This window comes from Eucyclogobius newberryi, unplaced genomic scaffold (assembly GCF_026437365.1).
Source record: "Eucyclogobius newberryi isolate DKJ021-1_F unplaced genomic scaffold, fEucNew1.0.hap1 SCAF_58, whole genome shotgun sequence".
Taxonomy (NCBI): domain Eukaryota; kingdom Metazoa; phylum Chordata; class Actinopteri; order Gobiiformes; family Gobiidae; genus Eucyclogobius; species Eucyclogobius newberryi.
In genome coordinates, this window is record NW_027316256.1 from 43,237 (window position 1) to 70,598 (window position 27,362).

A 27,362-nucleotide genomic window follows, 5' to 3' on the forward strand; every position below is an offset into this window, starting at 1 on the left:
TCGTGGTGGATGGCCGTGGGGCTCTTCTCTGCACCGCTGACCCCTCTCCGCGAAGCAGCAGCACGGGCAGTTCAAAGGCGTACTATGGCTGCTCCGGTAGGCAGAGCACGTTCAGGTCAGTCACCATCAATGTCGGCAGCAGGAGAAGCAAGAGTGAAAAGGATGGTGGTGATTCAGTGTGGGATAGTTTGAACAATGCTAGCATGAATTTGACGGATAATTAAAACTAAATATAGGCTAGAATATTACGACAAACAGAACTCCAGTGATGTTAGCCACTAATATTCATTGGTTTCAGCATCTTGTTTGTAGGGCGTATGATGAAGGCACTCCCTAAAGTTTGGCATTTCGTCCGGGGGCGGAACTTTGGATTTGATTTATTTGCACTCTTCGTTTTAGCAAAAAAAAAATCTTTTTGACAATATATTTATCACAATAAAGGTAATAATAATAAGATTTGGATTAGGATTAAGTTTATGTTTAGGCTCATTAGGTCAAGAATAGGGCTTTAGGATGTGAATTGTTAGAATCCTATAATTTTGGCAAATGTTTATTTCCGACTTTTTTTTTTTTTTCACAGTCAAGGTAAAGTTAGGATTAGGTTTATAAATCATTCATTTAGTTAAGATTGGGACATGGAATGCTTGTGGCGATCCTGGACGAAATGCCAACCTTTTAGGGGTTCCGCATACTAAAAGTGCTGCAATAACAATATAATTTTTGACACAATAAATTTGGATTAATTAAAACTAGGACTGTCAAAGGTAATGAGAGACCTCATATGTATTAATCAAGAATTGACGTCACATAGTCTGTTTTAACCAAACGCACTCTTTTAGGTTACGCAGCAATGCTCTACCCGAGTGAAGCCGGAGCACTGATTTCACACAGTTATATGCACACATACAATTCATCACTCAATTCTTATGTTTCTGAGCGCATAGTGGTGGAGAGCGGTATGGTATTGCTTTGCTCCACAAAAAAAAACAAAGCCGCAGAGATCTCGAGTTTAACACTGCTCGCTCGGTCTTGAAAATAAAAATCACGTGAGACAGCTAAAACTAGTGAAATGGGCCAAACTACTACAGAGCAGTTTTAGACTCCAGGCCCACTCGAGTCCTCTAAATGTGTCACCGTAAAAGCCAGTTATACTGTTATGAACGTGAAGGTTTTTTAACCCGCTAACCTTGATGATAGGCCATGTATATTTTACCTGAAACATGTCGCCTCGCAGATTCAACGTGAAATACAATATCTAGACTTAAATTGGAGTTTGTTGGGCTTTTGATTTATTTACATTAGGTTAATTAAGACCAGGGCCTGAATAATAAATAGTAATGTCAACTTTCCTTTTAATCAGCTTGTTTAAAGGTCTATAACAATACAAAAGCTAGCTGTTTATTAGCTAGATGTTCAGATGTTCAGTTTAGGTTACCGTACCTTAACCATAACTCTGTATACTTCTGGTTTCGAAAACACTTACTTACATGGGCGGCTCCATGCAGCTTCCACTTGCACAGAATAATTACTCCAGCTATAAACACGTCTGACACGTCTACTCAAACACTTTCTCTTTGTTGATACTGGCTAATGATGATTTACGTTAGGAGACTGTTAACGCACATGGAGAAATTCATCACCGCTGCAAGACTCACTGACTCCAATGATCAGATTAATATTTTATCAGAGTAATTAGGACGGCGTAGGGCTCTTTTTGAGTAACAGATTTAACCCTGGTGGAAAGGGAAAACCAGGTAGAACACATTTTTCTGTCTATTGTGTGTCTATTTTAGTATAAATGAGGGCATAAAGACATAGACACTAGGGAATGAGCTTGTTCTAAAAACGCTATTTTTATAGCTAAATAGACAGGAACTATAAAATCATACACTTAAGTACACAATACATAGGCTTACATGAGAGATACTTTATTTCAACACTATGGCTTGAACTATATATGTCAAATACGTGATGTAAAGAGGACTTTCAGAAATAATTTGAGGCAACCTCAAACCAAGATAACTTCATATTTACATAGAATGTACTGTTTCAGTGCCAAATAAAAACACCTCAAGTGGGAGAGGAATTGATTGTGATATTTTGTGATTCTTTGTGAATCAAAATCATCAATATTTTTCATAATCGTCCCAGAGTGCTGGAGACGTACAAGTCCTGCAGAGATGGAAGTTTGCAATCGATCACCTTCTCAGCAGAGCGCACAATGTGCTGTAGTCTCTGTTTGTCCCAGGCTGTGGCTCCAGCGTACCACACGATGGAGGAGGTGAGGATGGACTCAATGATGGCCGTGTAGAACTGCACCATCATCTGCGCCGGCAGCTTGGCTTTCCTCAGCTGCCGCAGGAAGTACATCCTCTGCTGGGCCTTCTTGATGAGGGAGCTGATGGTGGGCTCCCCCTTGAGGTCCTGGGTGATGGTGGTGATTTTTTTGTTCTTAAACACAGCTTTATCAGACGGAGAAGTGAAGAAGGGGGGGCTCTTGCACAGTCAACATCACCAGAAATGTATTTTAGAGACAGTTCTTTATCCCATATTTGAAAATAGATGTATTTGTCATTCAACAGAGCTTATGAGAGATGTGTTTGACTTTCATATGACTTACAGGGTTATAGTTTGGTTAAAAAGTCTACAACTCACTCACTTACTTTTGCAGAGTAAAATATGCTAATGATTTGTAGTCTACATGATCAATACAGGCTTATTAATCAGTATCGTATATGGAAATTTGGCAAGAGAATATAGAATGTGGAAAATGAGTACACAAAGCATATTTGATTATGTAACAGAAGGAGGCTGTAGCTAGTATTATATTGGAACATGAATAATCTAGCATACTTACATGTAACACGTTTCTTGGCTTTAATCTTATTCATTTGCCGTAATTATGACTCGCAGTCTTTTGAGGCGCTAAAACAGGACATGATGAGGATGTTCCTTGGTTTTATGGCCTAATTAAGATGATCTCGGGGGAGTTCTGTCTGTACTGGCACATGGGAGGGAGACTGAGCGAACAGTGGATGAGAAGGGGAGAAAATGCGATGCAGGAACGAGGGGTGCTGCCAGATTGGTGGGAGGGGGATTACCATGGAGACGCCACGAGGTAAAGACGGTCGATAACGTGGACGCATACTGAAGGATCGGACATGAGAGGGGGCTCGTCGTAGTCTTCAGTTGATGTGGTGTTGATAAAAGCTCTCCAGTTCACTTAAAGGATTGTCGATAGGATGTTCAATGGAGGATCTGATCCTAGAGCTGGATTGAAGATCTTTAAGGGCAAAGAGGTTTCTCTGAAACTACACCACACACAGGACTCCTCAACCTTATCTTGCGGTCAATAATGCATAACTTCAAGTCAAGACGTTTTTTGTCAAGTGCCAAAAGAACACAAAAAGCCTAAAGGCTCATTTATGCTCTACATGTAGCAATGGAGCTGCACATGTGCTGACCGCTTGCCTGACCAGCCAGTCCCTGCATTCTGTTGGAATGCAGAAGAGCATGCAAATGGGAAAGTGTTTTTCTGAATTTTTTTCACTTACCAAAAAGTATTCATCAAACAAGCATTAACAAAGTTAAATACAACTTCCGGTTTGTTTTGGATGTGAATATTGTTGAAAATTCATCAAAATAGCATTGCATTAATTTAGCACAGTAGGCATCTTTTTATATCATATTTTTACTCTACAGTCTTAACGTACGTACTCTAGACTCTTAAAGTCTTAACTCTGCTCCAAACCACTTGCTTTTAGTGACAGAAGATTGGTTGTAGATGTAGATCTCTCCATTAAGAAGCCTATCTTATCCTTGACAATTTGAAAATTTGGATCTCAACTTTATCAATTGCAGTGGCCTAATTTAACTAGCAAAGAAAACCCTACATTGATAAGTGAATGTTTGAAAACCAAGTTGGTGATCAGATCTTGACTCTGTGCTCTTAGAGAGGTTTATACATGCCCGGTAACAATTACCACCTGCTTGCGTGTTCAACCCATTAACACCAAACTGTGTAAGCTACCAATCCAAACATGTCACTCATGGAAGGGTCTATAGGCCCCTTAGAATGATACAACAATACATAACCTACTGTTCTTTTCAACTACAGCAACTCACCTGTGTTTATATCTGGTACACAGAGCTGTCGGAGCGCAGCCTCAAAGAGATCGATCTGTTTCATCATGTTCTGGGAAAACATTGATTTCCTTCTTCATGCCCAGCCCCCTGGACAATGTGTGTTTGTGAGCAATTACAGTTCAGGAAAAAACAGGTAAGAGCTCAGCAGAGAGGTCCCACAAGCCCAATAAGCTGTACCGGACCTGAGTCACAACATGTAATTTCACTGAGACAAAGGTTTGCAAGCAGAGGTTAACGTGTCAGCTACTGTAGATTTCATTTTGTTGCTGTAAACGTGCTTCTTTTGATGATTTCAAGACATAAGTGGAGTAGAGATAACTCATCTTACAATATCTAATCATGAAATGTGAAGAAAAAAATAAAAAATACTTAGGACAAATTGACAACAAGATGCTCCAGGCATTTGGATTAATTGGTTCTCAGCTTTGAGCAAAAACATGGTCATTAAAGAAAGTTGCATATCTATTTTGTTCTCTGTTGTGGCTTTTGGAAAATCCGGACAAATAGTGCTGGATTTGTTCTTATATGGGCAGGATTTCTTTTTAGCATGGGAGTGTGTATGTCCAAAGTAAAAGTGTTTGAGCAACCTAAACATGCATGGTATCTTAAGTTTTTTTTTTTTTTTTTCAAGTCCATTGAACTAGCCTAAATAGACATATTCTGCATTACCGGTATTTGTATTTCTAGTGGCATTTTCTTTGTCAAGACCTCAGAATAATGTATCTACTAAAAGCGCACATGACATTCTATAAGTCAGGCCGTCCTCGTTAGGATTTTTTGACAACAGAGGCCATTACAATCAAGACATAAACAAAAGCTAAATGGGTTTTGCTTGGTACCTGTGAGGAACTGTGAGAGGAGATGGACTTAATGATTGATTATGGAGCAGATTTTTGTTTTGAGGGAGCTTTCATGAGATTCTGTGGTGAGTGTCGTCTTGGTGTCTTGACCGTCTCACCCCGTTTCACCTGTTTTAACTTGTTGCTACTGTTGTTAGCCACAACAGGCTACAGACACAAACATCAGCTCACTATTTGACCAATTGGCATGCATAATTATTGAGCAGCGCATTTTTTCACAATACCAGCTCTACTGCCATTAATGGGCCTTTTATTTGGTAGGCCTGTGTGACTTCTGCGTTTTAGAGACACTGAACTTGTTCTAACCCACCTGATAAAGCGCATTACCCTTTAAATTAGTTTGGTTGTATTTCCCCCGTTACCATGGTAGCCGTAATCTCACGATACTAACCGATCTCTTGGGATACTTACGTAGACCGTCAATTAGAACAGCTGAGCACCTTTGGATAGATGGGTGGGACGTCAGGAACAAGCAGGTAGAACTAACTTTGAAAACGTGGTTGATGCACACACTTATGGCCACATTGTGATTGCTTATTTTGATTGCTTATTACAATTAATTCATTGTGAAATTGTGGTCTATTGTTCTTTGGTTGTTTGGCTATCATCGTTTTAATTGCTAAATAATTCTTAACTAATTGAACTTTAATTGAAATGCATGAAATGTCTTATTATTATGCATTTATGAAATATGGTACCACTGTCATTTATTGCAATAGTGTTTGATATGAGTACACAAAATATTGGTTCCTTCACCTGCTTATTCTCTCGTCTGGGCCTTATGGAGAAAGGACCACAGCATATGGGTTCCTAGAGGTCCACCACATGTTACTGCTGGAGGCTCTGCAGACAACTCTCCCCCCACTCTTCAACTGTGCTCTGGACAATTCGAGCACAAAACTGCTCCCCTCATCTGTTTCTCGTCTGTTTAACTGGTCTTAACCTAAGCACATTGTAGTGGACTCTATTGAGAATTGGGACTGTGGATCTCCATTGTTTGCACATAGTGTGGAGGGCTCTTTAACTTAACCGCGCATGCTGTAAATATGTTATTTTATATTTTTGTTTCGCATATCTTTAATATACGGAAGCTCATTGTATTCATAAAATCCTCGCTGTGAGGATTGTTTTTTGATCTCTCCAACGCCTTCAACACCATCCAGCCGCTGCTCCTGAGGGACAAGCTGGAGACGGCTGGTGTGGAGTATGACCTGGCAGAGTGGATCCTGGACTACCTCACAGACCGACCCCAGTTTGTGAGAGTCTGGGACTGTGTGTCTGACACTCGGACCTGCAGTGTGGGGGACTTTCAGTGTGGGGGACCTGCAGTGTGGGGGCGCCCCAGGGCATCGTCCTCGCTACCTTTCTCTTCACCCTCTACACTGCAGACCTCAGGCACAACACGGCCCCGGATAAGCGATAGAAGATGAATGGACGAAGGTCCAACCACAAGAATTGAAATCAATGGACATTTAATTTCCTTTGGAAAGGGGGTCAGGCAGGGCTGTGCCAGGTCTCCCCTTCCATTTGCTTTGTATTTGGAACCATTCGCCCAATTTATTGACAATCAAAAACAATTCACAGTGTTACAAACGATGGGACGGAACATATGCAGAGGATGTTCTATTGTATTTGACCAAACCAGAAATTTCCATATCAAATGTGATGAATTGTGTGGTGTGGTTCAATGTGTGGATATAAAATGAATGTACAAAAAAATGAAATTATTTCAGTCTGGAATCCCACTTTGACCTTTAGAAATATCTACCCATTTAAAAGGCAAACGGAATCGCTTGGATATATTGGTGTGGTACTCCATTGAGACTTATCAACAATTCTGGAGAAAAACTATAGCCCTCTTTTTATTACCGGTACTATAAAAAAGATCTTGAAAAATGTAATCTTATACCCTACTTAAGTCTAAATCAAACGATTGAATTGATAAAAATTAATGTTTTGACAAGGTTTCTCTTTCTATTCTAGACTTTTCTGATTTCCATCCCTGACTGGCTGTTTGATACAGAGCCATATAAATCTTGAGATTGCTTCGTTCAACTCATCAGAGTCAAAACTTCACAATTATCCAAAGAAAAAGGAGGCTGGAGTTTACCTTCTTTGATCTGAACTGAATAAAGATTTTTTTCAGAGCCTTGCTGTACATGTGTGACCCAGAATATAAAAGTGCCCATTACTCACAGGGAAATGCAGACTGTTGGAGAGGATGTGGCAGCCAGGAGGGAAATCACTATCATGTGTTTTGGGACTGTCCTGTTGTACACAAGTATTGGACTGAGATTAACAATGCCTTACAGACAATTTATGACATCACCATCCCAATGGATTTCAGAACTCTGTATTCGGGCCTCAGGACTGCCATGGACACAACCAGCAGCTAACTCCTCCTAGCAGCCGCAAAAAAGGGCGCCCTCACAACAAAAGGGATTGCACAAAATTCTCCAATGATCATGGACTGGACTAACATTATACTGGCCATTCGTAGTATGGACAAAATTACTTTCGGACTTAATTTGAAAATAGACAAATTTGACAGACTTTGGAGTAAATTGTTTTCTTTGGGTTTCGTGTGTCTTTTTTGTCCTTTTTTGTTTAATAAAATAATAAAAAGAAATAAGAAAGTGTGTCTTTACTGTGAAAACCAAAGAATAACACAAACTCACGGCGCTGCAGCTTGCCTCACACGGCAGGCACATGTGCTGTCCACTTGACAACGAGTGGCATGATTATTAGATTTTCCACTGAAAGATCAAGTAAGGCAACAAGGCTGTAACATTTCCATTTTAATACAGAAGAACAACCCCAGTAGACTTCAGAGAGTCGGCGCATCTCTGCTTAACTGCGCTGTTGGCAGCCTGCAGATGTAAGCACAGATCTTCACCGGTGTTTTCATCCCACAGCCACAAAAGTAAACATCGGAGGCATCGCTTACAAGCCCCACATCTTCAAACATTCAGACAGCAAAATGCTACTGCTCACAGACCAATCAGCAGTAAATTAAGTTGGGAGATGTGTCGGCGTCTCTGCAGCGTTCTCTAAGGACTGCGCAGCGCTGTCCGATAAGAGGTGTAAGATAAGAATATCGTGGGTGTTGTATTTGTGTTAGAAGTATGTTTTTTACAGAGATTATGGAAGGTGCCATAACATGCTTTTTTTCACGTTTCGTAGTCTATCCTAAGTGTATAATTGATATTAATAAGGGTTGTGCAACGCCCTTAACATAATAGTTAAGAAATATCACCCAGACCTTGGACCCCCTCACCAACCCGGAAATGCAGACGGCTTGGTTTGATATTCGCCCCCACCCTTGCGAAGAGCGATCTGGCTCCCCCGCCCAACCCGTGACGTAGTCTCAGAGCGTGTGTGCCCCACAGCTGTGTGCTGTTAGCTCCGCGGTGCGTCGCTCCGCGCGAGTGAGTGAGAAAGTCTACTTTGAGACTAAATAAAACTGGTGTTAACTCTACAGCGTGCGCAGAACAGATATATCTATAGATATATATATCTATAGATATATATATATATATATATATATATATATATATATATATATATATATATATATATATATATACAAAAGTCTTATGTCCATCGCGCTCCTATTTCCTGGTTTTTCGGTATCGGATAGAACTTCTCTCAGTTTATTTTCCCGGTTGCTGCATCAACTGCCACTTAAACCTTCACCATTGTGATAATAGTAAAGAGTGCAATATCATTAATGAAGTTTTGGGCCTCTTTGAGCCGTGTTTCGTCATAAATCGAAGCAGAAAAACTCCGGAATAGGCTTGTAGGAAGACACGGGAGCCTGGAGCAGCGCGGAGCCGGGGGGAAGGGGGCGGGAGGCGGCAGGCGGGAGGGGGAGGGGGGTGGAGACGGGGGAGGGGGGGATGATGACGCATGCCTGTGGTTATGACGCGGTCTTGCACCCACCCCCCGTCAGTTTGGAGATTCGCGGAAAGGAGACTGTACTATAGCTAAAAACTGCGGGAATCAATCAAAAAACACTCTGGGTACATATATGAAGCACAAATAGCAATGTAAGGAGGTTAAAAGCTCTGAAAAGTCGATTTTGCATGTTATGGGACCTTTAATGATGATAGAAGCCCTGATTAATGAGATAATTTGCTCATCCACCTAAAGCGGTTTGTTCTGACCAGTGCATATTGTCGATGTGGCATTGAGCATGACATTTCATCTACTCTATGTATGAGTGTGGTGTGTGCATGTCATAATGGTGTGCATTTGTCACGGCCCTCCCCTGCCTGTTGTGGGACGCTCCCCATGGCAGGCAGGGGTGGGGCCGCCTGATCGGTGGCACCTGAGTCACATAAATTGTTTGTGCTTGGACTCACTCTGCTCTCTTCCCCAGGTAATCCCCTTTGGTTCCAGTTACATTATACTTTGTACTTCTGTTTGTTATGGCATTCTTTATTATGTTTATTTGTTAAAATAAATAATTTTAAACGGCCAGAACGTTTGTAGTCATTTTTCCCACACTGTTGTTTGTGTTGTAGCATGCTGTTGAGCCAGGCTTATTACACATTTGTCAGTCTATGGAGGGCAGCTGTGGCTACAATAGTTACTACATCCCACTGTGGAGCACAGTTGTAATGAACAGAAATGCTCAGAGCAAGTCTGGAGACTATTTACGGATTTAAAACGGCTCAGAAGATCTCGGTGCTCTACATATGATGTCGCATAACATTCTGACATTTTGAATTAAATGTTTTCTGTGGCTCAGAGGGAGAGGACTAAACAGGACTCATCAAACGAGCGTGAATGAACGTGTCGTTTAACTCCCAAAAAAATTAGGCCGATTTGGAATGTTACTCAAATACAGTATACAAAGTCCCCTCTATTACCGTATTTTCCGCACTATAGGGTGCACTTAAAAGCCTTTAATTTTCTCAAAAAACGACTTATAATCCAAGTACGCCTTATATTTGGATTAATTATGGTTGTACTTACTGACTACGATGCAATTTTGTGTGGTACACATTTTGTTTTGCTTAATGAGTCTTATAGTCCAGTGCGCCTTATATATGAAAAATTATTGAAAATAGACCTTTGACAGTGCGCCTTAAAATCCAACCCTAACCACCTTAATAGTGCGGAAATTACGGTAATTGTATGAAACATGTCATGAAAACAAAAAAAAGACTTTCACTCACTGCCTTTGCTCAATTATATGTTGAAGCACCTCTTGCACTAATTACAGTCTGTTTCAGTTTAATGCTACAAGCTTGTTACACCTATTTATGGGCAGTTTCACCCATTCTTATTTGCAGAACATCTCAAAAATAACCAATCATTTTGGTTGGTGAGCGTCGATTTTCATCAAGGATGTCTCTGTACACTGCCACATTCATCTTTCTGTCTCCCAGTTCCTCCCATTGAAAAACATCCCCACAGCATGATGCTCCCACCACCATGCTTCCCTGTAGGTTCTCACCAGGTGATGAGTGATGCTGGCTATTCAAGTCAAAGTGTTAAATCTTTGTTTCTTCAGACCAGAGATTTTTTTCTCGTGGTCTGAGTGTCCTTCAGGTGCATTTTTGGAAACTCCAGCCGGATAATCAATACAAAAATACAAAAAGGGAACAGGCTGAAGCAATTTATGATTTTTCTTTAATATGCAATCCAATTAATACATTGAAACATGTGATTTCACCTGCACTATACAAACTACACCAAAATTACGACAACAAAAAGTAAATTAATATACAATAAAATAAGCCCAGTCAACCAAAACCTTTTCTATAGAAAAATGTCTTCAGCTGTCTTTAAAAATAATCAATTGTTGGTCACACCGAGAGATAAGGGCAGGGTTACCCCAAAAGGGTGATAACAGTTACAATAAGGTGTGCGATGTCACTTCTCTGTGTCCACATTTTTGCTACTAACTCAGCAACTGACCAGACTCTGTCTCACACCACGGCATCAACAAAACTATCCACATGCTGTGGATCAGAAGTCAAGCATAGCCGGAGTGAAAAACTGCAAACACACACAAGTCAAACATCCAGCCTGAAATGAATGGCAATGCTAGCGACTTTCCAATAATTCACTCTGTTGAATCGATCTCTGTTTAGCGCAGGATGTAGCATAAGTTAATTTATCCAACAGTCATAACCACAGAGTGTGAAATTGAAGCAGACGGAAGCAAATTGACAGCATAGAGATAGTAAAGGCACGCAGCGTTCTGCAAAGGGTGCGAGGCGTCTCTGTGGCAGTGTTTACTTCAGAGGCCCAGCTCCATAGAGCACTACTTGCCATTGTCAGTCAGCAAATTAGAGTTTTGTTGTGTTCATCCATTTAAATAAAGCGTACAGTATTATTGTTCAGATATGAATGTAAACATATTTGAATACTGACTTAATAAATGTTGATTTGCCAATTTTAAATAAATAAATAAAAATATTTCTGGTGGAAACATGCTTGTCTCCATGGAGATGTTGAAGCCTTCAACACAGGTGTTTTTATTGCTATTTATTAAAAATAGCCTGAAAAACACATTATTTAAGATAGTTGGCTCACCTCTCTCATTTTTAAAATGTTAAGTGAAATTATAACAAAAGTGTACAGCCAAAACACAATCTTCCTCATATTTGCTAATTTCTCATCTCTATGAGCACAGATTGCCTTATTCCTCATCTCTGAGAGCACTCATTTTTGTATTTATACATATATATATATATATATATATATATATATATATATATATATATATATGTATATATTTATTTATTTTTAAATTTTACAGTGGTATTATATTTTTTTTAAAAACACACAAAGAAACAAAGGGAAATTCAAAACAAATAGATATCCAACGAGAAAATAAAGCACATACAAACCTTCACATGTCAGACAGACACATTCAACTCCAGGTGCAGACACAAACCAGGGCTCCCCCAGAGTGGTTCATAATCAGGTCCACAATACCAGTACAGAAAAAGACACTCCCTGGTAGAGCTTACCCAACCTACAGCGCAAAAACTCCCTCGACCAGTACACATCTGCCCTCCCTGTCCTCACATTCAAAACCTTACTCGGTTTGAAATCAACATTGCCTACGTATGATGAATAGTACGATTTTTTACCAAATTGTGTTTTTGGGGTTCACTCTTCTAATGTCTTATCTTTCTTTTCTCATTTTTGTCCAAATTGTTGATCGTTTGATTGGATTAAATATGCCATCAATGTTAAAGGATGTCACCTGTAAAACCTCTGAGGCCACTGTATTGATCGTATTGATTTTCCATTGATAATTTGGAACGTTTATAACTTGTCTTGTCGAGCACAACACACAAAACATAGAATTACAGAAACAGATGAAAAGATAACATTGAAAACAAAAGGGGTTTATGCTGAAAACATGCACCAAACCCAAAACCCGATCATATCAATTATCAAAAGGGGGGGGGGGGGGGAGTCTCCAACCACTCCTCGCTCCAATCCTCACAAAGGACTGGACACACAACCTCCCCAGTTCACCACGTCCGCCCGCTGCCCTCTACATTTATTTTCCCATTTTCCCACAAATTCCCACAAATCTCCCACATTTGGCACTCCGATGAGTGAATGAGTTTATGTACTAAAGCAGCCAGCCAGCATGGAGCCTAAAGTCTGATTCAAAAATAACTAATTAATCACATCACACTATCATCAGTCTATCCCAGGAGTGGGCAATTATTTTCCTCCGAGGGCCAGATTTGAATCCAGGCAAGTAGCGGAGGGCCGGCCCGCCATCATTGGTGAAAAAAAAAAAATCCCCAAAATTAAATATCACTTTTCTGTCAAATATAGGCAATTGAATCTATTATTTAATTAATTTCATGTCAAATGTATTAAGGATACAAGTGCAGACAGATGCCTGAGGGCAAAAAAGGAAAAGGAAAAAAAAAACATTTAAAAAAAAAAAAAAAAAAATCTTGGACAAGCTTGATTGAAAGGACCTGCGGGCCGTAGTTTGCCCACCCCTGGTCTATTCAAATCAACAGAAATGTGTCACCATATGACCACAATCTCAACTCCCATACCGCACGCTGGTGGCTCCATCTCTTGTTGCTGTTTTGTGTCTTCTTCAGGAGCACTGCTGCTTCTCCAAGTGCGTGCCTTTTACCTTTGAGAACCCATATCTCAGCCTTCTTCTCCTGAATTCCTCTCAGATGTGGTGAAACTTTTCTCGCTGTTGACAAATCTCATATGGAATATCAGGGAAGAGCACTTGTTTACCGTTGTACTGGAAGTCTCCATTCACTTTTGCAGCCTTCATGATGCACTCCTTCGCATGGTGGTTAAGAAACCTCATTTTGGCCCAGACGATGCACTCGTTCTGTTGTAATGGTAAATGTTGAGAATTTTCCTTCCGGTAGCCGAACAAGTCTGATATTGTTCCTGCGAGATCTGGACTCCAAATCCAGGATCTTATTTTTCAGCTCCAGCAACTCATCCGTTTTCTTTGACGTTGGCTGCTCAGCTTCACCGATGTGTCCTCCATCCGCTCCTGCCGTATTTGACTCCTTCATGTTGGATACCATTTGTACAGATCGGGCCGCGTCAAGCGCCACTCTCATTTCTGCTCTCAGCGCCGCCATGTCACGCTGCATTTCATTTTCGGGTCTGCTAGCCATGTTAGCCTCGTTAGCTTGTGAGGCGGGCTGTTTTCCACCGGTGCCGCGGACCGTCAGCTTTGTTTGTTTAGTTCCCGTACCGTTAGCAGGCTTGAGTTTTCTGTGTTTGCTTATCTCTTTCTCCTTTTTTCTTGGGATTTTGTGTGTAAAATGGTATTTTTCAAGATGAATCTCGGCAGCAATAGAGCAAGACCACTTTTACGACAAAGCGGAAGTTGAGCAAGACCACTCATTTCTATTTAAAGTTTTCTTTTTATATCTCACAACTGTAACATGGAAAGTCACATTATGTAACATTTTTGTATGTCCAGTATACATGCTTTATATGTGTAAGTTGGTGTTACTTGGTGGTTTTTAGATATAGATTTTAGATGTATTTATTTAAAAGGGACAGTGCATATTACTAAACATACAGTCTATTGGGTACTTTCCATCTATAGTTCATGGCAGGTCAGGACAGAAACAACATATATAACAAATAACACATACACGTTCAATACAAATGACAACACTAGAGTTAAACAACACTTCAGAATCAATGATTACAGACCTGGTTCCTCTTGAACTAACGTTTGAGGTTTGTCTTAAATGTTCTTTATGTCAGCACTTGTTGACTAAAGACTGCGTGTCAAAGGAACTGCACAATCACCTGCTTGTTTCCATGGAGATAAAACAGTTTATTGCCATAATGTGGAATATTTTATACAAAGCAATAACATCATAACCATGAGACAAGCAGGTCTAAAAGTTAGAGTTTCAACTGGTTTGATTTGGAGCAGATTGGTGTCACTGTCATTGTATGTATATATATATATATATATATATATATATATATATATATATATATATATATATATATATATCCTTTTAAAACACCGTCCCAAAACACCAACACAGCACTGGCACAACTTTAAATCAATTACATTTTGGATTTTTCACAGGGTCAGCACGCCTAGCCTCCCCAAATCTTTGATGATGAATGACTCGCCACTCACCAAAAAATGGGAATCCTCTCAAAGAAATGCGATAATTGACTCATTTTTCACACTAAGCGACGGAAGACAGCAAAGTTTTCTTGTGACAGGCCGGCAGATCGGGCAGCGACTCCAGCCAAGGACATCTGGAGCTGGGTTATCATCGTCGCGGCTGCCTCCCCCGACAAAGCAATCTGTTGTGTGGGCCTTGAACAGGGAACAGTGTAGGTGAATGGTGAAGAGCCCTTCTGTCCACATATAGAATCATTTGAAAGTCATACAGGTTGGCGTTGTTTGCATATGTTTTGGATGAGTCAGGTTATATAACGTGCTGTAAATGCATGCCTTAAAAAAAGCCAAGGAAACTGTGCGCTTGTGGCTGAGTGGATAGCACACATGCCTGCCATGTGAAGTGGGCTACGTTGTCGTGAGAAAGGGTTTGCTTCATGTCCTTCTCCAGTCTTATCTTCATTTCACACTGCACCGTCCTGTCCTGAGCTGAAAACTGTAATAACAAAAGGTGACAAAAACTTGAGTGAGAACAGTTCAAACTTAATCAGTAAAGAATTGGCGAGGTGTGAATAATAGTTTATTTCAAGGACCCATATTGTGCGTTTTTTGTATTCTTAGGCCTTTAAACATGCTCTTGAGTAGCTTAACTTTTACTTTCTCTCATCAGGATTTGGCGTTAGCACTCCATCTACTATCATAATTCATGCTTTTGTGTCTTCACGTTTAACAGTTTGTTTTCCTGTCTTAACAAGAAGGAATTCTCTCGTCTGCAGCTGGTCCAGAACTCTGCAGTGAGGCTCTTGACTCGCACGAATAGAAGGGCCCACATTTCACCCATTCTCAAAGCCCTTCACTGGCTGCCGGTCTCCTACCGGATACAGAGAATTTTTAGACAACATGAAGTCTCTGTTTATTTTAAACCAGGAAACACTTTAAGACAAAAACTGGTTCATCCCAAGGACAAGTTGTCGACTCAAAAACAGAGCAATGTAGTTTATTCGATCCAATGCAGTGAAGAAAGTTGTAAAGAACGTTACATAGGTGAGACGAAACAGCCTCTACACAAGAGGCTTTATCAGCACAGAAGAAATACTAGTTCAGGACCTCAGAGCGCCGTGCATCTCCATCTTGAAGCCTCTAATCACTCGTTTGAAGACGGTGAGGTGAAGGTTTTAAGCAAGGAGAAAAGATGGTTTGAAAGAGGAGTCAAGGAAGCTATTTTTGTTAAAAAAGAAAGACCTTCTTTAAACAGAAATGGAGGGTTAAGATTCAACCTTCCTGTAGTCTATAATGGAATATTGAACCCCTGGAGAGGTAGAGGACCAGGACCAGGACATTTAGATGCTAATCAGGTACTCAGGGTGGTTGAGCCAGGGTCTCACAAAGACAAAGGGGAGACTAATAGCCCATTAAAGGGCTGAATAGGCTCGGTAGATACAAAGAGGGTAAGTTTCTGTTGAAACAAACAACTCTTTCCACTTCAGGAAGGCTCCTCCCAATGGGCGGGTCTTACCACAGAATAGTACAAATATCAGAGTTCTCGACCTAAATTCTTTTATTGACAATGACTCTTGGATGAGAGTCGAAACGTCTATTTTTTCCAACTGAGTCCAGATGTAATTTCATATTATTTTAACAAAAAATCTGTCTATTATAACTTGTAACTGAACAGATTAGATTAGAATTAATTGGGGTAACGCTTTATAATGACTGCATGTTCATAAGCCTTAACAAAGCATGCACAAAGACTAATTCAAAATTAACAAATCGTTAATTAAGAATGATTCAGGTTTAGTAACTACTTAGTTAGTGGGTTAGGGTAGGGGGTCACTAAATCTGAATAATTCTTAATAACTGTTCATTATGGATTGATTCTTTGTTTATATTTTATTACTGTGCAACTATTCAAAATTGGGAACAAACCAGACCAGGACTAAAGCACGATTTGAACAGGACATAACCAAACTTCAAAACCAGAACAATTGTGAACACACAATAGAGATAAAGTATGTTTTACAGGGGACACATTTCTCTTCCGTCTGACTCAGCTGCTGACCAGACCGCTGCTGACATGTCAACATCAACACTAGCATCCCAGAGCGCTGAGTGTCTCGCACGCAGGATATAACACAAACTCATTTCCTCCATCCTAATATCCAGCAAGTGTGAAATTGAATAAGCGGGAAGAGGACTGGCAATGAAGTTGATCAAAGAGGAAAAGGCATTAAACAAACAACATATTGTTCTTTAAATCTTTACTATGTAACTTTTCAGGTGGAAATGTTATTGGCTTGTCTGGAATTATCTATAATATGGCCTTAAACGTATCTACTGTGTCCTGTGTTATCGTAATTACTGTGCTTTTACGTCTCTAATATATCCTAAATACATGATTTTTTTATCTGAGCTGCTTTGCCTCGCCGATCTGACCAGTAACCTCTAATAAATCACCTATTACAATTAATATATTCATGAATATCTCCTGTGATAATTGTACATTTAGTTGCACTTTTTGTGTTTCAAAAACACAAAACAGACTGTTCCAGTGTGTTTTGTGACTAATGTGAGGCTTTCAATAATTTGATTATGTCAAATCTCAAATAGAGATGGTATAATTCCGCCTTGGTTAATTAGTGATGACAGAGAAGACATGAACCTTGTCATATCTCAGTGACTTTATGTAAAAGTTAAACAGTTAAAAAGCTAATTCTGTTGTACTTTCTAACCTGCCCTCCACCTCACTTTTAAACAATAGGCCACTTATAATGTTGAAACACCATGTGAAACCTTCTGCCGTCCTACCCAGAAGTAAAGATCAAGAAGCTTTCCTCAGCTCTCCCCAAATTTCGCAGACGGTACTCAGTGGTGCCGTTCCACCCATGAATCTTGGCTCACACTTGGTGCAGAGGCAGATGGTTGTGGTCGGCGAACCTTGTCAGGACGGCCCGCGGCGCTGAACACTCCGCAATTGTCAGCACTTACTTAAACTAATGACCTCATCGCTGGGAGCTGGAATCAGGCCACAAAAGACCAGAGTAGGAACTGAACTGAATCTTCTGGGACTTTTCGATTCAATGGTCCGCATCCGGAACATCTCCCCCACTCTGTGTTGCCCGCAGCAATCAACATGTCAGGTAATTACTCCTGCGACTGCTCGCTATGTTAAATTGCTTTATAAATCATATTTTTCTAATATTCAACTCATTGGTCAAGGTTGACCAATGAATTGTTCCATTAGATGTGATGAGTGCGATGCATGGTGGTCCTTGTGTGGATGCCTGTCATGTTGTGGTTTGACAAACTCTAACAATGCTACAAGGTGAAGGAAAATTCATCAATAATGATTTAGATTGGTGCAATAGAAATGGGTACTTGACACAACATCCATTTTTTGCATTATAAACCATACATTTTCTTCTATTCTTTCACCAAATTTAACTCCACTCAAGTGCACTAAATGTCGTCCATAAATCACTTTAAAAATGGATTTGTATTTTTAACCAAAAAACACAAACATATCCTGTGGTGGAGTGTAGCGCTTTTATTCAAAGGTTTCCAGAATCTAGACACTTTCTTGACATTTCTAGTCACTTGTGTCACAGTTAATAAAGGTGTTGGCAGAAAGATAAATATATGCACACTATTTATTTAAATTATACATTGATCTCTATTTTTTTTTTTTAATATATCAGAAAATGCTGTAATCCAAAGTGTGTCCTGCAGTATGACATGAGAAATTACATATTTAAGATTGTTACACAAAACCAGAAGGTGCTCATCCATCATTTATAGTCCAGGACAAGCTCTGGGCTTCAGGGTTTAAGCTCAGGTCAGAAGAACTCATTATCAGATTCTTATTTTAGAAAAATACCACTTTTATTTTCTTTCTTTGAACATGGGCTGATATAATAATAATAATAATAATAATAATAATAATAATAATAATAATAAATAGGCCTCTTGCCAGCTTGCGGCGCCTAATTAAAGATTCAAGCAGTGATAAAGGCCGTTGCCCGGTCACAAAACACCTTCCCTCGCAACAGCCCCGACCTTGTCATTTGAGGGCAACCGCAAAGTGATGTAGGTTTAACATCAGACAGCACAAAAGTTTAAAAGCTATTAGCAAGCAATTAGTGGTGACCATGCCCACTTTGTATGCATTGATTAATAATGTTCCAAGTCTTAAGATGGTGTGGACCAGGCTTGAGCTTAAATGGTTCAAACACTGGGACTAGTTCTTTAAAATATTAGGAGCCTGAAATATGGTCTGGCTCCTGTTGAAATATAATGGGATGTTTGTGGTCCTGCAAGCAAAAGGCGGCAAGATAAGATGCTGGTCTCGTTGGCTTTTTTGTTCAAAGTGATTTGCTGAAGGTTTTACTAATTTAGGCAAAAGTAAACATGTTTCTACCCATAGTGAAATAGAATGGGAGATCTTCACATTCTATAGACATTTTTTTAAAGACCAACATAAAACACGGAACAATACAGAACGACCAGAGTAAAAAAATCAAAACAACAGACACAAGCAGACATCAGCCAACCATCAAAGCAAACGTTGCAATAGCTGTATGTGTAATGTCAGATGTTAGTCCAGTCCTTGATCGTTCCTGAGGTTTGTGTCATCATTTTCTTTGTGATGGCCTTTTTTCCTGCTGCCAAAAATACATTCCAAGGAGTTTCAAGCTCTAAAATTGAGAGGGATTATAATGTCAAAAACAGTCTGCAGTGCCTTGTTAACTTCAGTCCAAAATGTTTGAGCAACAGGACAGTCCCAAAACACTTGGCATTTCCTTGTGAATTATGGGCACTTTGACGTGTTGTGATTTTGCAGTCCTCCACTGTCATGGAATGAGACATACACCAATGCTATTCCTTAACGCACAGACAACACAATTCAACTTAGAATAGGAAACGACACAGAAATATCAAGACGTTTGTGTAGCATGCATGGGAGAAACCGCCGGGCCGGGTCACTCAGGCTGTTGTAAGCAGCCTGGCTGACCCTCCTGCGTCTCACAACGTTTTTTGTCATGCAGGTTGGTTTTATTAGAAATCATGAAATAGGCGGGTCACATTTCTCATTGGTCAGCTTCACATCAAGGCACTTGTCTTTTACAACAGTCTGGTATTTTTTCCTTAGAGATAAAGCCTTGGTGAATGTTTTACCCGTTCTCCCCTGGGGTAAACATTCTTTGCTCCATCTTTACGACACCTTCACAAACAAATGCAGTTTGTCACATGCTGTTTTTCTCTTAGACTAATGATGCAGATAATATACAAATATCGTCACATCACTATTATGCAGATAAAATACATCACAGAAATATAATTATATATTTACATTTTTATCACATCCACTGAGATGGACACAAATGTTCCCACTCTTTGTCTGTCAAAGCAAGATTACCTTCTCATTGCCAAGAGTTGTATATATTATTAATGCATTTACATACTTTAGATATTATTGTTCTGATTACCGGTATTTGCTTTCATTAAAAAATCGGTCAGAGGGTTATTATGCTCATTGCTTTGTTTAATTTCTTTCTTATAATAACTCCGTATTTGTAAGTCCTCCAAGCCAAAGGATTCTTTCAACATATCAGAGCTTTACCTTTTCTTTTTTACAATCTGGTGAAATCCTCCCTCCATCTTCTGAGTGGGCTCTTAGCGTTTTTTTGTTTTATTATGTTCCGTTGTAGTTGTAGAGAGACGTGTAACAAGAGCTGATTGGCTCTTAACGTTAATGACATACGGAGCCTAATTAATCGGTCAAGGATACTAACAAAGATGAAAAAAGAAAAAAATAGACATTATATTCATACAAGCAACCCATTTAAATGACTTAGAACATAAAACAATAACTACATTTGGTTATAATAAACTTAACTATTCCTCATACAGGGGAAAAAAAACATGTACATTCTTAATGAAGGGCCCCCCAAACGTCTCCCCAGAACTGGATACTCTACCTCACTACTCTCCCTCACTGTCCTCTGTATATATTTATGACATTTTCCACAAACCCAATCCCCCACATTCAGCTCTCAGTTGAGTGCATTTAACGAGACACAGAGTGTATGCACAAAACAGAAAGGCTCACTATATTGGCATCTTTTTTGTCAAAGGGGGGACATGGCATGACATGGCGCTCAATGACGCCATGTCATGCCACATTTCATGTAACATGAGTGCCAGCTAGTCTTCAACTTAATTTAGCCAAGTAGCTTGTGTTATGCTGTTATAACATTATGCAAATATGGCATGGTTCAGGTCCTGACTCATTAGGTCCGGACCTGAATCTGAACGTGGGTTTAGGTCTGCATCCCTAGTGCCAGCTGTTATGTCCTCTCCACAGCCTTCATCTCCACAGTCCTCCTTGCAGAGGGTGCTTGTCTGTGTGGCGTTCACCTACAGGGGCATTTTCAAAAGCCGTGTTAGCCATATTAGCGTCAGTAGCTTGAGAGAAAGTCAGCTTTCCGCCATGGTTACAAATCCTTGTTTTTCTCTGTTTAGTCATCTCTCACAATATCTTGCTCCTCATTTGTTTGGGGTATTGTGGGTGAAATGGAGCAAATGTGAGCAGAGAGGCTTGACAGTCTAAACCTGTGCCATACCCACACACACACACATGCTTTTCAACAACGAATTGAATAAAATCACAAAGTTAAACCAATGATTTCCGGGTGTTTATTACATTAACATGAGGGAATTAGCCTCAGTCATGTACAACAGCTTCGCATTAATCCAACATTTGTTCAAACGTATCAAGATCACATCATTTTAACTTGATCAATATTAGAAAATGTCATATGTACATGGATTTATAATTGATTGTATTTTCTCGCAGACACTAGAGACACTTTTTGATGGTATTAGAAGGTGGAGAGCTAATCAGATTTTGCAGATTCAGGACACAATCTACACAATGTAAAAAGCTATTAAAAAGCACACTCGGGTCAGGTGAGGGTCGCTAATGTTTGATTTGATCCGAATAAAAATGTATTATGTTCATTGAGTTTTTTAGTCTTTACCAATGTGTAAAAAATGTGTAAAGTTGAGAAAAAGCCATTCAAAAGCCCCGACTGCCCTGTGAAACGTTGGTTGGAAAGAAACATCTATCAGGCAACATTTGTGAACCAATTTTACATTTATGATTCCTTCCTGTAGAAACAATATGTCTCCAACCTGCCACAATTTAATTCTATTCTTGATACGTGAAATATGTTGGCATGAACCAAATGTCAAGAAACTACTTAAGATTGGAAGGACATAATGAGAAAAAACGAAATCACTTCTGAAGAATCGAGCAATGGACAGGTTCGTCTGTTAATAAAATATCACTGACCTTCAGGGTTCATTTGTAAAAGTCAATCTGCGCCCATTCATTACAAGGAACATTTGCCTTTTGGACCACGCAGACGAGCTGTTAATGACCAGGTGCAATTCATGCAGCCAGTGATATAAGCCACACAGGCCAATTAGAAATGTTTGGAATTGACTGAATGATTTGAATTTGACATTTGAGAATACATTAAATTAAATAATTTAAAGTACAGGTATGCCTCATAGTTCAATATTCATTCATTTTACAGGTTTTATTATTTGAGTGACCATCTTTATTTGAATTCAAAACAGATTTATGTTTACTATATTTACTGTTATGGGACCTTTAAACTGTTTGAGCTTGTTGGCTGGATAGACGCCATCTACTCCCCAAACACCATGGGCAAGGCCAAAGACCTGTTAAAAGACACTAGAAACAAAACTGTAAACCTCCACTAAGGTGTGTGTGTGTGTGTGTGTGTGTGTGTGCGTATGTGTGTGTGTGTGTGTGTGTGCGTCAGTGTGTGTGTGTATGTGTGTGTGTGTGTGTGTGTGTGCGTCAGTGTGTGTGTGTGTGTGTGTGTGTGCGTCAGTGTGTGTGTGTATGTGTGTGTGTGTGTGTGTGTGTGTGTGTGTGTGCGTCAGTGTGTGTGTGTGTGTGTGTGTGCGTCAGTGTGTGTGTGTATGTGTGTGTGTGTGTGTGTGTGTGTGTGCGTCAGTGTGTGTGTGTATGTGTGTGTGTGTGTGTGTGTGTGTGTGCGTCAGTGTGTGTGTGTATGTGTGTGTGTGTGTGTGTGTGTGTGTGCGTCAGTGTGTGTGTGTATGTGTGTGTGTGTGTGTGTGTGCGTCAGTGTGTGTGTGTGTGTGTGTGTGCGTCAGTGTGTGTGTGTGTGCGTCAGTGTGTGTGTATGTGCGTGCGTCTGTGTGTGTGTGTGTGTGCGTCAGTGTGTGTGTATGTGCGTGTGTGTGCGTCTGTGTGTGTGTGTGTGTGTGTGTGTGTGCGTCAGTGTGTGTGTATGTGCGTGTGTGTGCGTCAGTGTGTGTGTATGTGCGTGTGTGTGTGTGCGTCAGTGTGTGTGTATGTGTGTGTGTGTGTGTATGTGCGTGTGTGCGCGTGTGTGTGTGTGTGCGTCTGTGTGTGTGTGTGTGTGTGTGTGTGTGCGTGCGTGCGTGTGTATGTGCGTGTGTGCGTGCGTGTGTGTGTGTGTGTTTGTCGGCCCAACATGGAGAGCACTGATCAGAGCTGGGGCCCAGGGGCCCATGGTAACTCTGGAGGAGCTGCAGAGATCCAAAGCTCAGGTGGGAGAATCAGTCCACACTAATATTAGTCATGCACTTCACAAATGTGGATGATGGAGGCCACTGTGCTCATATGAACCCTCAATACTGCTCAAATGTTTGTATACCCTTCCCTTGTGCCTTGATACCATCCTGATGTCCACAGACAATTCCTTGGACTCGGACAGAGGTCTGTTTGTGCTCTGACATCACTGACTCATCACTGACTCATCACTGACTCATCACTGACTCATCACTGACTCATCACTGACTCATCACTGACTCATCACTGACTCATCACTGACTCATCACTGACTCCATTCCAGTTGCAGAGACTGATTTATGTAGACGGGCTTTATTTGTTTTCTTCTTTTTTTCAAAAATACCAATTACAGTTGGTATTACAAATTACAAATAGTTCAAACAGCCCTCTTTCATGTTATTATTATGGGATAGTTTTTGTAGAATTTTGAGGCAAAGAATAAATTTAATACATTTTGGAATAAGGCTGTAATTAAATGTAGACACAATCTACTTTTACATTCACAACCAAAGCCAAAAGTGGCACTTCACAGGAGCAGAAAAGATGTTTATGTGAAAAAGCGACCTGTGGCAGCCAAACGAACACTTTCATAGCTTCGTACTCTTCTTTTTGCCACCCGCGAAGGTCACTTATGTGCATGTCAGTGTAATCAGTGACAACGGTTGAGAATGGTCCATCTATATCAGGGGTCAGTCATAAACTTTCAGCGAGGTCCAGTTTGAGAACACTTCCACAAGCTGAGGCCCGGAACTTCACGGTGTTTCTGCCACTTGTATATTATAATATAACATACATAAACAGTGTTATAATAGTTAATATTAGTTATTTTTCACAATTCACCAATTAATTATATTTTCAATCAAATATGTAGGTGTAATCCCTCATTCGTCCAGGCGTGTTCCATTGTAGAAAAAGCTTCAGTTGTTTCATCTGTACTCAGTTAGAATTAGGACACATTTTTCTAACTGAGTCCAGATGACTACAACTGAAGCTTTTTCTACAATTTCAATCAAATAGTCTAATGATGGTTTTAAAATGAATTGAGATGTTTGATTGCTCCTTTAAAAGTTGATTTGAGATTGAATATAGGCCTAAAGCCGACATGAGATATGGAGCAGAATTCTGCTTTTGTGCGGATCAGAACATCACACACTGGACTCTGACTTTCCTCTGCACAAAACACCATGTGATTGGCTAAAGAGCAGAACATTTAAGTGTTGCAGAGCGAACTCTCTCATCGGTCCGGTCAGAGCTGCATTTCTTTCTTATGGTTAGAATAACAGACTGATCTTCAACAATGTAAAATCGTTCTCACGCCAGACTGCGATCGGGCCCGGGCAACGGGCAGTGGGTCGGGCCAACGGGCAGTGGGTCGGGCTCCTGCATGTTTGGAGCAAGAGGGAGTTCACCTCTTACACACATTCTCTGTGAAGGAGGAGCTTATGCTGTTCACTGCTAAGTTTTGTGTCAGAGATTTGGGTCTGGACCGGACTGCGCTTGGATCCGGACCGGAACCCGCCTATTAATTACCTGGAATCTATATCTATCCATCTTTTTGTTCTTCTTGTTATTTTCTCCTTGTCTCCCTTTTCCTATTTGACACATGTTATCATTTATTTTATTGAACGTCATTTGTTTTATAGCCAAAGCCTGTACATGTTTTTGTTCTGCCATCATCTATTGGTACTTCTGTCTACTCACTCATGCGTGTTTTGCTGCGTTGTCCCTAAGGCCTGATCGACGCTCGGATTTCCGCTGCTAATTAACTTCCTATTGTTGCATGACTGTTTCGATCAGACTGCTCCGAGACATCGTATGTGAATCTGATCCTCCTCTTCCTCCTCCTGTTTTTCCCCATTTGATTTAATTGACTTGTATCTCATTCTTGGCATGTTGCTCACCCTCACCTGTTGTCTAGGTCCAGAACTCAACAGATGGCGCTCGCGGGGTGTGCGTTTCTCTCTTAATTACTTTGCCTCAATAAGCAATTTGCATTTGATAGGATGGCAGACAAGGCCAAGCAATTAATCTGCACAAATCCGATTTAATTAATAGGGAGTGGAGTCTGGGGCAAACAGTGCAGATATTTACACTGGTGCAAATAAATGAATGTTTTGAACCAAAAAGACTCTGGGATAGAGATTGGCCTTGATGGATTTGTGTTATTGATGAATTGATCTTTGCCTGCAGTGAGATTTTCCTTCTCAAATGGTCAGAAAGTCCGGGGCTCTTACAGAAACAGTTTATGGTATAAAATAGAATAATACATGCTAGTGCAGTAGAGTTGGTAACCTGCTGCTCCTTACAATACATGTTTTGGTGTTGGTTACTTGTGTCCATGGAGATGTATTTTTGTGCCCTACTATAGATTTATTTAGGCAAAGCAGCAGCATTTAGCAGTTAAAGTTGTACTGTATTAAGATCTGTTTTGTCCCAGCACAGATACATTGTAAAAGCTGCTTTTAGGATGAAAATGAGACCGCTGTGTTGTCAGAGCGTTTTATTCTACTCTGATAGCATGCTAGTTGTTATTAGCTTTGCCGTGACAGTAAACTCTACTCTGGTTGTGAAAAGCGTGTAACAATATTTAAGTATTTCCCATAAAAAAAAGGACAAAGATACTCACTTTTTTTTTTTTTTTATACGGCTACAAGCAAGTAAACGCCAATGCATTTTGGCATGAAGCACTAAGAGGAAGGCTAAATATTTTTAATTGTTGTGAAAAGTTTTTTAATAAGACCCGGCCAGACCAACATCACATGATCTCTGTGGGTGGAGTCTGCATGTCCTCCCCATGTTACAGTGGGTTCTCCCCCCTGGTTCTCCGGCTCCTCCCACCGTCCAAATACATGCATGTGTTAGGCAAAATATGGCAACTCTAAATTGGCCCTAGTGGATGAATGTGATAGTCAATGTTCATCTGTGTGTCTATGTCTCTGTGTGATCACTGCGACGAGCTGACCCCTGTCCAAAATGTACCCCACCTAAGGCCCAAAGTCACTGCGACGACTCCAGTCGAACGGGGAACAAGTGGTCGAGTTGTGAAAAGTGCTTATAAACTCATTGCAGTGAATAATTAGGTGCTCAGAATGCATTAGGTAAGTGAGTAATACATTTAGACTGCTGAACTAGTTTTCTCCTTTCTCATCAGGTACCCCCTTTAAGTAATGCTGTAAATTATTTTATTATATATATATATATATATATATATATATATATATATATATATATATATATATATATATATATATATATATAATCATAATATGTTAAATTTCCTTTATCAGTATTATTATTATCTTACTCTTTGGTAGGGATGGATGATACCACCATTTTTAGTTTCGATATGATAAAAAGTACTTTTGTGAGTGTTTTTTTTAATACAATACTTGATATTGGTCTAACTCAATGGGTGAACGCAATTCAATTCAATATAATATATGACAAAGGGTTTCAACTAAGGTTCTAAAGGACAAACAGACAGAGATGCTCTATCTGCTGCTGGAGAAGGTGTTTTGACAGCCCAAGTTAGCTAATATGAGCTAATTAGCATCGGTAGTCTCTTTGCCTATGTCAAAAAGGCATCCTAAAACTGAAAATCACACACCAGATATTAGTATAAAGTATACAATAAAACTGCGAAGACAAACACATTTATAAACAATTCGTGCTCTTATCGCTCCTCTGGTCACTCTGGTCACTCTGGTCTCTCTGGTCTCTCTGGTCACTCTGGTCTCTCTGGTCTCTCTGGTCACTCTGGTCACTCTGGTCTCTCTGGTCACTCTGGTCACTCTGGTCACTCTGGTCACTCTGCCCTCTCTAGATCTAGGGTTCACAAAGTCGTTCAGTGAAGGAGGAGCAGAGCCATGTTTGATGTTTTCGATTGAATGAGATTGTCCTAATTCTTCAACTTTTTTCCCTGCAAAATATGACGGTGATCATTTCAGATGTGATATTTGTCCAGTGTCAGTGTTTTTAGAGCTTGTTTACAGTGATTCTAAGGGTTTTATTTGTTTGAAACTGAGATTTGAGTGTATGTGTTGTCCAATGTATTTGAATTCTGTAACAACATGTAGTC